The sequence below is a fragment of the Manacus vitellinus genome, unplaced genomic scaffold, assembly GCF_001715985.3.
Source record: "Manacus vitellinus isolate BGI_N305 unplaced genomic scaffold, ASM171598v3 scaffold_4_pilon, whole genome shotgun sequence".
Taxonomy (NCBI): Eukaryota; Metazoa; Chordata; class Aves; order Passeriformes; family Pipridae; genus Manacus; species Manacus vitellinus.
The window spans coordinates 34,590,214-34,602,440 of NW_021940604.1; positions in this window are offsets into that span (position 1 = coordinate 34,590,214).

Below are 12,227 nucleotides of genomic sequence, written 5' to 3' on the forward strand. Positions count from 1 at the left end.
GAAATGTCATGACAGCAAGGCTATAAAATTTTCAATAAAAAAATTTAGAATGGAAGAATGAATGATTGTTTAAAGAAACTATCTTTACAAATTTATGCATCTAATTATAATACAGATGGAAACAAATCTCAGTTTCTTCTTTTTTGTTTTTCTTAAATCATGGAACATCACATCAAGGAGTAGAGATGTGGAAAATAGATCTGCTCAAAGGATAGGGATGATCTTCTTATAAATTCTTTGCTGCCAAATGAGAAAGAAGAGAGGAGCAGATGGAGATGGTGCTGAGAGATGGTACTTTTTGTTTGAAGAAGAAGAAAGCTCTGATTACTTATGATGTTACAGTGCCAGTTGGTCAGGTTAAATGATTACCAGACACTGTGACACAACATTTGGCAGGATTTATCAAGTTGTTTGTGAGCTAGATGGGAGATAGACAGGAGGGTCTTCACTGAACCTAAATGTTGATACGGAATTTCAATATAGAGAATATGACAAATAGAAGAGATTAATCGTAGAATTATAGAACACTTTGTTTTGGAAGGTACCTTAAAGATCCTCTAGTTCCAACCCCCCTGCCATGGGCAGGGACATCTCTCACTGTACCAGGTTGCTCAGAGACCCATCCAACCTGGCCTTGAACATTTAGAGGCTGGCACATCCGTGACCTCTGAGCAACCTATTCCAGTGCCTTATCACCCTCAAAGCAAACTAGCAGTAGTAACGTTAAAATATGAGTTGCTACAAAAATAATTGGAAGGAAAGAAGCTCAGTTATAAATGGCAGAGGAATGTGTGGTAACAATTTTACCAACTGGTACATCTATCCTTTTGAGAGCACTATTTGTCCAAGGGATATCTCTGCAAGTAAGAGGAATGCATTACGGTATGTCACAAGGGAAGACAATAGAAAGTTATTTACCCTCGTTATTACTAAATGCCAACTTTTCAAATTTTTCAATTAAAGCATAGTATATATGAATGTATACTCATACATACATTTCTATGGTCATAGAATTAACTATCATACTATCACATGTGCTCTACTTTGCAAAAAATATTCTTTGGTCATAATTCCTTGATATGTCATTATGACATATTCATCTTCATATGCTGCCACACATGTGGTTGAAAACTGAAGTAGAATTACTTATAACTTGATTTCTTGGTTGTTGGTTGTAGAACTTGTTTGGTTTAACAACTGCAAACACATATATTCTGCTGAGGGGATATGGTGGTGTTCTTCATTTTCTACTTTAACTGTGTTATCTGTTTCTTTAACCCCCACAAACACCCTCTCAGACAGCAATGTGTCTTTAAATGTCTTTAAATGTCTTTTGTGTCCTGTGCTACCTCTAACTGTCCTATTCTTAGCTTTTGGGTTTTTTTAGAAGCCTTTAGCATTCTTTAGCATTAAAAAGGAAAACCTACCAAGTTTACCAATTTCTGCACTAATTTTTGTTCTTAATGAAGATAAAATATTTTTATTGTCATGATTAATTTTTGAATAAATCTTTACCTTTGTCATATTTCATTTACTTAATCATTACATTACTTCCATGTAATCAGATTTTAGAAATGTGTGTTAATGCTTTACCTTTGACAGGAATCATTGCTGCTTCATTTGATGGGAGTGTGTGAGAAGAACTTCCAGTCTTGTGGATAAATAATTTATTTTCATGTTCAGAATTTCTCACTAGATAAATTCTCTCCTTGGCAGCTATGTATCATGTATGTCCTAACAGTTATTTTCTAGAGGGAGTGAATGTAAGCACTATTCCAACATCAGACTACTTCCATGGAATAATTGTGCTTGTGTTTATACTACGCCATAAGAAATTTGACAATGTAAACAATCAATTAATTTGTGAAAGAGAAATAAACAAGACATTAAATCCTATCAATATACCCCATTTCTTCTATCATACTTCATGGATACTGCAGTAATCATGCATCACTGGGGAAAGAAGGATTAAAATTCTTGAAATCTTTGAACTCTTCTTCATCTCTTTTGTTAAATGTAGATGTCTTAGTCTAGTGTAAGCACAAAGCATGAATCTTCAGTTATACTCCTTAAAACTGCTATTTCTAACTTTTAATCTCTAGTTTTCATTTTTTTAGGGGTCTGGTTGTAAAGTCACTCAAACAGCTGTGATCTGTTGTCTTTTAGCAGGCCGGAGCTGAGTGCGCTCCTATCTGGTTGCCCTTTCCAGTTCTGCAATATGCCAGGTGGGCAAACATGGACCTTGAAAAAAAAGAACTTTCATTTAGAGAAGAATTTGAACCAAACTGTTAAATAATTAAGTAATTTTTCTATGATAAAAATGCAATTTTTTTGTCCTGGTGGCTGAAAAAACTGAACATACAAAACTGTAAGACTACCTTTCTGTTGGTTACAGAAATGGTCCTGACCCTGCAAATTCAGTTCTCTTTTTCTCTCCATAAATTATATTCAGCTGAAGGGGGAACCATTTCCTGGATCTATGTAAAAAACAACAAAAAATGTCAAAGCTTTGAATTTCAGAGTCACAGAATCACAGAATGGGTGAGGTTGGAAGGGACCACAGTGGTCATCAGGTCCAATTTCCATGCTCAAGGAGGGTCATCATAGAGCACACGGCACAGAGTTGCATCTAGACATTTCTGGAATATCTCCAGTGAGGGAGACTCCACAACTTCTCTGGTCAATCTGTTCCAGTGTGCAGTCACCCACACAGAAAAGCATACTTTCTTTTTCAGATCATTGAAAAACTTACTTATTTTGAGTAGCCCAGCTAACACAACCTTTCCATTAAAAAAAAAGAAAACAAAACATCGAAACCCAAACACCAAACAAAACCCAAAATATACAGAAGAAAAGGATTTTATCACTCTTTGGTTCACATCAAATAGAATATAACTATATACCAAATAGAGTATAACTATTCTAAGTTATCTGTGACATGGTTAATCTGAGCCACTTGATTATTCACACAAAATCAGATCTAATTTAATTTTAGATTTAATTGATTTTCATGCTTCTCTGCTGAAACAAACAAAATAAAAAATCTGTATATTATCACAATGTACATTGAAGACAACTGAGGATAATTGTATTTATTTCCAAATCTGCACAGACATAGAAATGAGATGCCAAATAACTGGTTTTTGTGAGTAGTTCAGCTGTGTGGATGGTAAAACAGTAACTGTCAGTTTGCAGCATACCAGTGGTTATAGGTATCCCCAGCATAGCATGGTACTTCATATTCACAGAATCACAGAAGATGTCAGGTTAGAAGGGACCTATCAGGATCATTGAGCCCAACTCCTGGCCCTGCACAAGACAATCTTCAAGAGTCACACCATGTGCCAAGAGTATTGTCCAAAAGCTTCTTGAACTCTGTCGTGCTTGGTGCTCTGACCACTTCCTCAGGGAGCGTGTTCCAGTGCCCAAACACCCTCTGGGTGAAGAACCTTTTTCTAATATCCAACCTAAACCTCCTCTGACACAAATTGAGAACATTTCCTCAGGTACTGTCCCCTCACAAGGACACTGTAGATTGCAATGAGGTCTCCCCTCGGTCTCCTCTTCTCCAGTCTGAACAGACTAAGTGCCTTCAGCCACTCCTCATACAGCTTCCACTCAAGGCCCTTCACTGTCTTTGTTGCACTCCTCTGGACACTCTCTAAGAGCTTAATATCTTTCTTATATTGTGGTGCCCAAAACTGCACACAATATTCAAGGTGAGGCAGCACAAGTGCAGAGCAGAGCAGGACAATCCTCTCCCTTGACTGGCTGGTGATGCTTTGCCTGGTGCCCCCAGGACACAGTTGGCCCTCCTGGCTGCCAGGGCACTGCTGACTCATGTTCAATTGCCACAGACCAGGACTCCCAGCTCCCTTTCTGTGGCACTGCTTTCCAGCATCTCATTTCCAGTCTGTACGAACATCCAGCGTTGCCCCACCCCAGGGGCAGAATACATCACTTCCCCTTGTTGAACATCACATGGTTGGTGATTTCCCAGTCCTCTAATTTGTCGAGGTCTCTCTGTAGGGCCTCCCTGTCTTCAAGAGAGTCAACAGCTCCTCCTAGTTTTCTGTCATCTGCAAACTTGCTTAGTATCCCTTCCAGTCCTGCATCCAAGTAATTTACTGAAGACATTGAAGATTACTGAGCCTCAGATGGAGCCCTGTGGAACCCTTCTAGTGACAGGTCACCACTCTGATATTACCCCATTCACTATTATCCTCTGTGCTAAACCCATGAGCCAATTGCTAACCCACCACATGATGTGTGTATCCAGCTGTGGGCTGGACATTTTGTCCAGAAGGATGATGTAAGAGACAGCATAGAAAGTTTTACTGAGATTCAAAAAGATTATATCAACTGACTTCCCTTGATCAGCTAGGTGGGTTACCTTGCCAAAAAAGGAATTCGGGTTTGATAAGCAGAACTTTGCTCTCATGAAGTCGAGCTGGCTGTGACCAGTGACTATGTTGTCCTTCAGGTGTTTTTCAATATTTCGCAGAATAATGTTCTCCACCTGTGCTTTTTTGTGCTGCAGGATGTTTATCCATCCTCTTTCTGGGGTTTGCTTACAGATGACTCTTAACTATTTTTTCGATATTGTGGACCCAACACTACACAACAGAAGGTTTACTTTGAATTTGTCTGTCCTCTCAAGGCATCTAGCTTTAAAAATGACTCCCTGAAATATGCACTAGGAACCTGTCGTGGTTTGAGATTCCCAAAATCCAATTCCCGAGTCCAAGCCCCCATTCCCACATCTCACTCCAGTGTGAGATGGGTTTTCCAGACACAACACAAGACTCAGTATGGGGGGGAAGGGAATTATATTGCAATGACTACACAAATAAATATTATAATACAGTATATACATAATTTTAACTATCTCTCCTATGATAAATCAGTATTTACAATGGATCAATCTCTTCTCCCTCCAATAAAAGTCCAGAAGGGAAAAGGAAAGATTCTTTCCACTCTCAGGGCAGCAACCTCTCTTTTTCTATGCAGTAGCTGTAACTGGATTATTGTAGCTGGATCTCTTTCCAATACACATAAGGGAGGTCTTCTCTCCCCCTCTCAGCCCTTCGGCTCCAAATGAAGGTCTCCCTCTCTTCTGTGGACTGCAGTAACCGGGACAAAGGTTCGCCTCACCACGTCATATCACGAAGTGCAGGGAAGTCTTCGTGACGGTCTCTTTCCTCAGGGGATTCAAGCTCCCTTGAGTCAGAACGTTAGGGCAGCTTTCAGTTGAAAGTCTTTGCCTCAAGCGTTCTATCAGAGCTCCTGTGCTCTGTCTCAGCTGCCAGCTTGGCAGCAGCAGCGGGGCAGCCAAGGTCACCCTCTCTGCATTCCACCTGGCCGTCCTGGTCCAGCTCCGGGACGTCTTTGAGCTTCTTAGCTCCTCTCTCCGGTGCATGCTGCATTTTAGGACTTCCATCCAGTAGGAGTCCACTCCCTTCACTTAGGAGGGATCTCAAAAGGGTTTTGGGGGGTTTGGTTTAGTTCTTACCCAAAACTCAGTCTCTGTAGAGCTTAGTTCTCTCTCTCTCTCTCTCTCCATTAGAGATTTCTGTCTCTCTGCTTAGCTGCATGTTGTTTCTGCTGCTCCTTATCTCCTTCTGACTCTGTCACTGTTCTCTGTCCACTGTTGTCTCTGCCACCACTTTTTCTGTCTTCTGCTGCCCACTCACAGTGGAGAAACTTCCCTCAACTCTTAGCTACAGATACCTGGCCCAGTCTAACACTGTTCCAAGTTCCTGCAGCCCCCCAGCTGGGGGCTCGGGGGGGCCTAGCCCCCAGCGGGGCTCCGGACCCCTATCTCTCTCTCCTCGTGGTCTCAGAACATGGCCACTTCTCCTCCAACTACAACATCACCCTTCTTTTCTGGTCTGGTTGTGATATGTTTAAATTTTGCATGAGCGCTGATTGGACCAACCCCAAGGGACACCACTGCCTCGGGGGTTACTAATTTTTTAACTCCAGGGGGAAAAACCACTTTTTTTCCCCACCACAGAACCCTAATCAGAATAGTTGAGCCAGCTGAAATTGTTTAATGATGCATGTTGACAATCATCTAAAACCTTTTCTTACTACTGTACCAGCAAGGGTGCAAAACCATCACAAATGATGCATGCTTAAGGATGCACACATAAAAAAGTGGATCGACAACAATTTCTAAACTTAATTTGAGGAAAAATACGAGTGTTATAATGTGGAATGTTGGACCTTAATATAAAAAGTCTTGTATTTTGTTTTATTTGCTTCTAATTTGATGAGTATGTGTAGATAAAATAGGCCTTGCAAATGTAATGTAGTGACCAGTAGAGAATGTTTAGTTATTCTGATGTCTAGTAAGCATGTCAACAAGAAATAAAACAGGAACAACAACAGGAAATACAAAGTCTAACTACCTTGGTTTATGAGCAAGACTGAGTGTCTGACTGTCTGGTTACTGAACATCACCTGCTGGGACTTCTTTCACAGTCTGAGGGTTCCTGAACTGGCAAGGGAGGGAGATGGCAGTGTCTGTCACAACCTGGCCCTATGGCAAACTGTCCCTTTGCATATGCCTTTATGGGGCCTGATGCAGGTCTCTGATGTTGGTCAGGTGGCAGCATAACATATACTTAATCTACTGCTCTAATTGTTTAGACTGGATTAAAAACAAAATAAAACAGAAGAGCTGGTGAAAGAATGGTTCGTATGCTGGCTGTTTAGCAGGCATCACAGACATTGCTGTTCAAAATATCATGTGCTTATTGACCGTGCAAGACGCCAGATTGATTGGGACTGACATAGTATCTACTGACTATGAAATGGAAATTTCTAAAGCTGGAGGCTAGCTCCATGCAGAAATTTATTTCATGCAGTTTATATGAATTGCTGAATATTATTACCAAAAAAAAAAAAAAAAAGAAAGAAAGAAAAAAAGTGTGGACATTTTTACTGGCTTATGTTCAGCTTGGGAAATTATTTCTTTGCTCCAAACCTTCCTGGGCAAAGGATTTTCTCACTTGGGGAGTGAGGTTTTAGAAGGAAAACATTGCAACTGAAATAACTCTCAAGTATCTGTGTGGAATGAGAATATAACAGATGCATTTAACATTTCATCAGAAACTTGTAAATTCAGATTTGGCAGGCAGAAGAATGGTTTGATAGCTTCAAATTCATTCTATTTTAGGTATGCTAGTAGTAAGCAAGTGTACCAAAGATAGGACAAGAGGGCACAACCTTAAGCTCTACCAGGGGAAGTTTAGGTTGGTGTGGTGGTTTGAAACTCCCAAGAATCTAATTTTAAGTTCAAGCCCCCCCCCTCACAGTTTGCCCCTGTGAGAGGGTTTAGTGATGTTATGGACTTGATATCTTTTTCACCTCATGTGGAGAGTTTTCAGACAAAACACAACCATTTATTACTGGGGGAAGGGGAAAATATTTACAAAGGTTTATTTACACTCACATATATATTTACATTAAATTAAATTTCTCCTTTTCTTCAATAAAAGTCCAAGAAGAAAAGAGAAAAGTCTTTCTGTCACTCTTCAGGCCACAGTTCCTTCATTTCATTTTTTTGTGGCACTGGTTAGTGTCCTCCATTTTCCTGAGGCAGCAGATTTAAGTGTGGCAGTCAGGATTTTTGTTCTTACTTTGTGGAAATTCCAACCCCGAGCCTTCAGGGGATTTTCCTTGGAGACCTTCACTTCTCTTGGGTTAGAGCATTTAAGGCAGCTTTCAGTTCAGTCTTACCAAAGCTCTTTTGCTCTGTCTCAGCTCACCAGCACGATAGAAACAGCAGCAGCAGCAGCAGAGGGCACGGCCACCTCTTCCACATTCCATCCTAGCTCAGCTCTCAGGACGTCTCTGGGTTTTTTTCACCTCCTTTCTCCCTCTCTCTAGCTGCTGCTGCATTTTGGGACTCCCTAAGGGTTTGGAAGTCCACACCTCTTCAGGAAGTCTCTGGGTTTTTGGGAAAGTAATACAGTCCTACCTCAAACCAGCTCTGTTGAGCTTTCCTCTGTTTTGTTGCCAGCTCTCCCTCCTGCAGGAACATCTCTGCATCTTTCAGCCGGCTTCACGTTATCTCGTTGCTACTGGCTATCTTTTGGCTTTTAGCCACCGTTGTCTCTGTTCAGGACTGCTCCACTGCTGCTTTCAATGTCTTCTGCTGCTGTTGTCAGTAAGGAAATTCTTCCAGCTCTTGATTACGGGACCCAGTCCAGCTTTGACACTATACCGGGGCTCTGATTCTATGACAATCATTACAATGCCTGGTATGATGTACTGGGCAGTGTTCTCATCAATAAAATAGGTCTGACTTTCCTTTTCTGTAGTACAAATTTCACTGTCATTTAAATTAATTGACTAGAATGAAGTTAATTCTCATCTACCCTCATGAAAATCTTGGGTGAATAAGGCCATAACTAAGAAATAGGGAACAGTTACTTTGTGCCCTGATATTCTACCTTTGAATCAGCAAAGACTTTTAGGGTAACTGTAGAACTTCTGCTCCTTAGTTCCCATGCATTTGTCCTTTTTAGTTTTTCTTTTGGAAATACAAAGGTTCTAAACTGAGAAACTATCTGCATGGTTGGCACCAGTTTAATTATCAACACTTCCATGGATGCCTGAAATTGTAAGAGTTCTGGGATAAACTAGAAATAGCTCTTCCCAAGGATGCAGCAGAGGTAGCACCCAAGGGACCATTGGGAAGAAGAGATACAAAAGGCTTAGGAGAAAGACGCTGAAACTTGCAGATAAGTACAGGCTGGAATCCTTCTCTTAAGGTACTTTGTTGGTTTGGTAAAAGCTCCTTTAGGTGTTCAACTCTGATAATTACAGATACTAGCTCACAGCTTGGTGTTACTGAGTATGTCTCTTCTAATTTGCTGTGACGAACAAACAATTTTTTTTTAAATTTTTTTTTTCTTGAGTCTGAGAAGCCTGGGTACACAAATACCAAGCACCCAGATCTAAATAAAGGCTAAAAAGGAAAGATAATTTCCTATCACTTAGGGTAGGAAAAATCCTCTTAGAAAATTCAGGAGAAGATAGGAGTACAGAATTATGTGTACACATGGAAAACGCATATCTTTCTGGATTATTACAACTTTACTTTTATGTCTGCTGTAGCAGACCTAAATTTGGATATTCTATCCCACAGGAAACTTGCGTAGTTTAACATTTGCTTTTTTCCTCAAATCAGGACAAAAAAATATTATAATGAAAATTCCAGAAAAATATGAATTGAGACATTGTGACATTCCTTAAATTGAAGTTTTATCTCTCGGCTAATTCAAGCAGTAAGAGATGCTTTCGTTTTTTGTTCTTTTCAAAATTAAGCTACATTTTCCCACAGTGACACCTCACCTCAAAAGGACCAGACTTCAGAAGTCCTGAATAGTGCTTCTGTGCTGGAACTGGAGTTGACTGTCATATCCATGCAGATATCACAGGTACAACTTTGTATTACGCTATGGGAGACATTAGTCCTATGTAAAACCTGCTGGTTACTCACAGAATGGTGGTTTTCCAGGGAGAAGGAAGCCATGCAAACAGTGCAACTGAGAGAGAAGGAGGTTACTCAGTTTTCATATTTACTGGGGCTAGATGCCAGGCTTTCTCTTGTGATACTCTAGGTTATAGAAGACTCTAGGTTTTCTTCTTACAAGTGATGTGCAGATGGTGGATTTGAAGCAGCATTCCTGAATCACTTTAGATAAAAAGGAATATCAGATAAAGACCTGAAAAAATGTCTCATTTGTTTTTCAGTGGGAAATCTGATCCGTCTGGCTAATTCTTTTGAAGCAAGCATTTTCCTCATCTTTGAAGAAACAAAGACTGCAGATATGAAAACTCTTGAGTGACCTCCTTCTCTCTCACTTGCATTGTTTGCATGGCTTCCTGCTCCCTGCAAAACCACCATTCTATGAGCAATCACCAAGTCACCATAACCTAAAGCCTTCACAGCATCAGCACCTCTGCACAGGGGTAGCTCCTCAAGGAGAAGATCTTCTTGGCTCCCAAATATTTCTCTAAATTTTAGCTCCTTCCTTGGTGGTACCATGTCATAAGACCCCTCTCATTTTAAAGACCATTCCTGTGCTTTTGTGAGGCCTTGGTTAGCAGCTTATTTTGATGCTGAAAAGATTTCTCTGTGGTCTACATGTATGCATGTTCTCTAGTCTATGCACTGCACATGCAGGAATAGACACGAAGTAGGATAATGTTTTGTGGTTATGGACGAGAACATTAATGGCGTAGCCTTAGTGAAAGACATACTTAAGATTTCACAGGCAGCTTTATATGGATGAAGAGGACATACTGAGGATTTATAACATATTTCCATGGGCTTGTAAACATGGCCAATACTGTGTTGCCTGCAATTGGATATTACTCACCATAGTTGCTTATACATTTTATCTATAGTTGCTCACATATTTTTTACCTCCATGTGAGGTCAAGACCCTAGCTAGTGTAAATCAATACTGCCATATTTAAATTAATAGAGCAATGCTAATTTATAATGACTAAGAGCTGGCCTCCTTACAGTTTTGGTTTTTAATTGCTAAGGCAATTGCAAATGTTCCTATTTATGAAAAGTTCTGACAATAAGATCAATTCCTTTGTACTTGGAATTCATGCTGCATTTGATTAGATTTAAATTAATTAGATAGAAGCTGATTGTATAGACATGTTTGTTTTTAGCATTCTAATTAACAAAAACAACTCTCCTCTGAAAATGTATCTTCCCACCTCCCCGAAGGAGGGGAATTGTCCTTTCATTTATTGTGCTTACATTTATTTTTCCTATCCAAAACATGTAAACCTTTGGTATAGACAAATAAACAAATCATTTAGCTGGAAAACCACTTTTGTGGCTGTCTGAGCAAAAGCAAGGATAACCACATACTTTTGTGGTAGAGCAGTACTATATTTAGCTCTTTATATACTATTTGCTAAAAAACTCTTGTCCTGAAAAAGTGTCAGTGTCTGGCACTGCTTTCCAGAATGGTCTATGCTTTGAGTTTAACATTTTAAATGAAGATGTATATATTCTGGCTGCTGGTGAAATGGACTGACAGCTGATGATGGTCACAGCTGGGGAGTGAATTAACTGCAGAACAATCTCAATTCATACTTTTGAGAAATGGTCCAGGCCATTCCAGGTCCATTTATTCCCTAAAATAAAATCATTCTGAAAAGGAGCAGCTTCTGGTTCCCAGTTAGGACAAATTTATTCAAATATTGTTAAGACTGAATCACTTATATAATCAAAGTATTTATGCAGTTGGTGGATGTTAAAAATATCATATGTGCAGCATACACTTTTATCAAAACATCAGAAGAAATATGATCTTAAAGTGAAGGGGATGAAACCTCAAGAGACTTCTTTCTAGCAGAAAGTGGATTGTTGCACCATCATGCAGTAGAATTTGGGCAGCTAAGTTTTTTAGGTGTCCTGGAAAATGTGTCTTGGAGACAACACTTCTAATCAGTAACTTTAATGTTTTTCTCCCAGTGTAAATTCATCTGGTCTACTGCAGAAGTGTCGATAAATTTCATCAGTTTAATATTGAATATCCACCCTCTGTAACTGGGAAAAGGCAATGCCACAAGCTGACAAAGAAACACTCAGGATAGCTACAAGTACTTGAGAAATATCTTCAGATCTTTCAACAATTGGACAAGTAATCCACATTCTTTCAAAGTGCTTGAAGTTTATTGGCATGTGAACTGCTTAGATGAATGGATAGATGAAAAAGAATGAAATATTGTGCAATCACTTTGGGCAATTTCTTTCTCCTTATTCCGGGAATGGTCTGGTTAATTAGCATGCTGTAAATGCAACATTTGGCTGTCTGATCTGCACAGATGTAGCTGGTGACCCAGCTACACAACATGCCACACTCCAGCTGCTTTCTGTGTACTGTCAGAAGCAGTATATTTACTGCTACATTTCTTTTGTTGTTTGTTGCTTAATGTCTACTTCTATCCTTTTTTTTTCCTATCTTCTTTATATTTCACAAGTCAGGAACTCTAATCACTACATTTTTAAACAAAATTATTTTACCTCAGGTGAGTTTTCCAGAGATGATGCCATCAGTATGATACAAAAGACCCTCTTGACAAAAAGGCTTTGACAGCAAATCCTCGATATAGGTAAAATCATCCATCAAGAAAGATTCATCAGTAAGATTTCATCGAGTCTAAACAAATTGATTTAACAT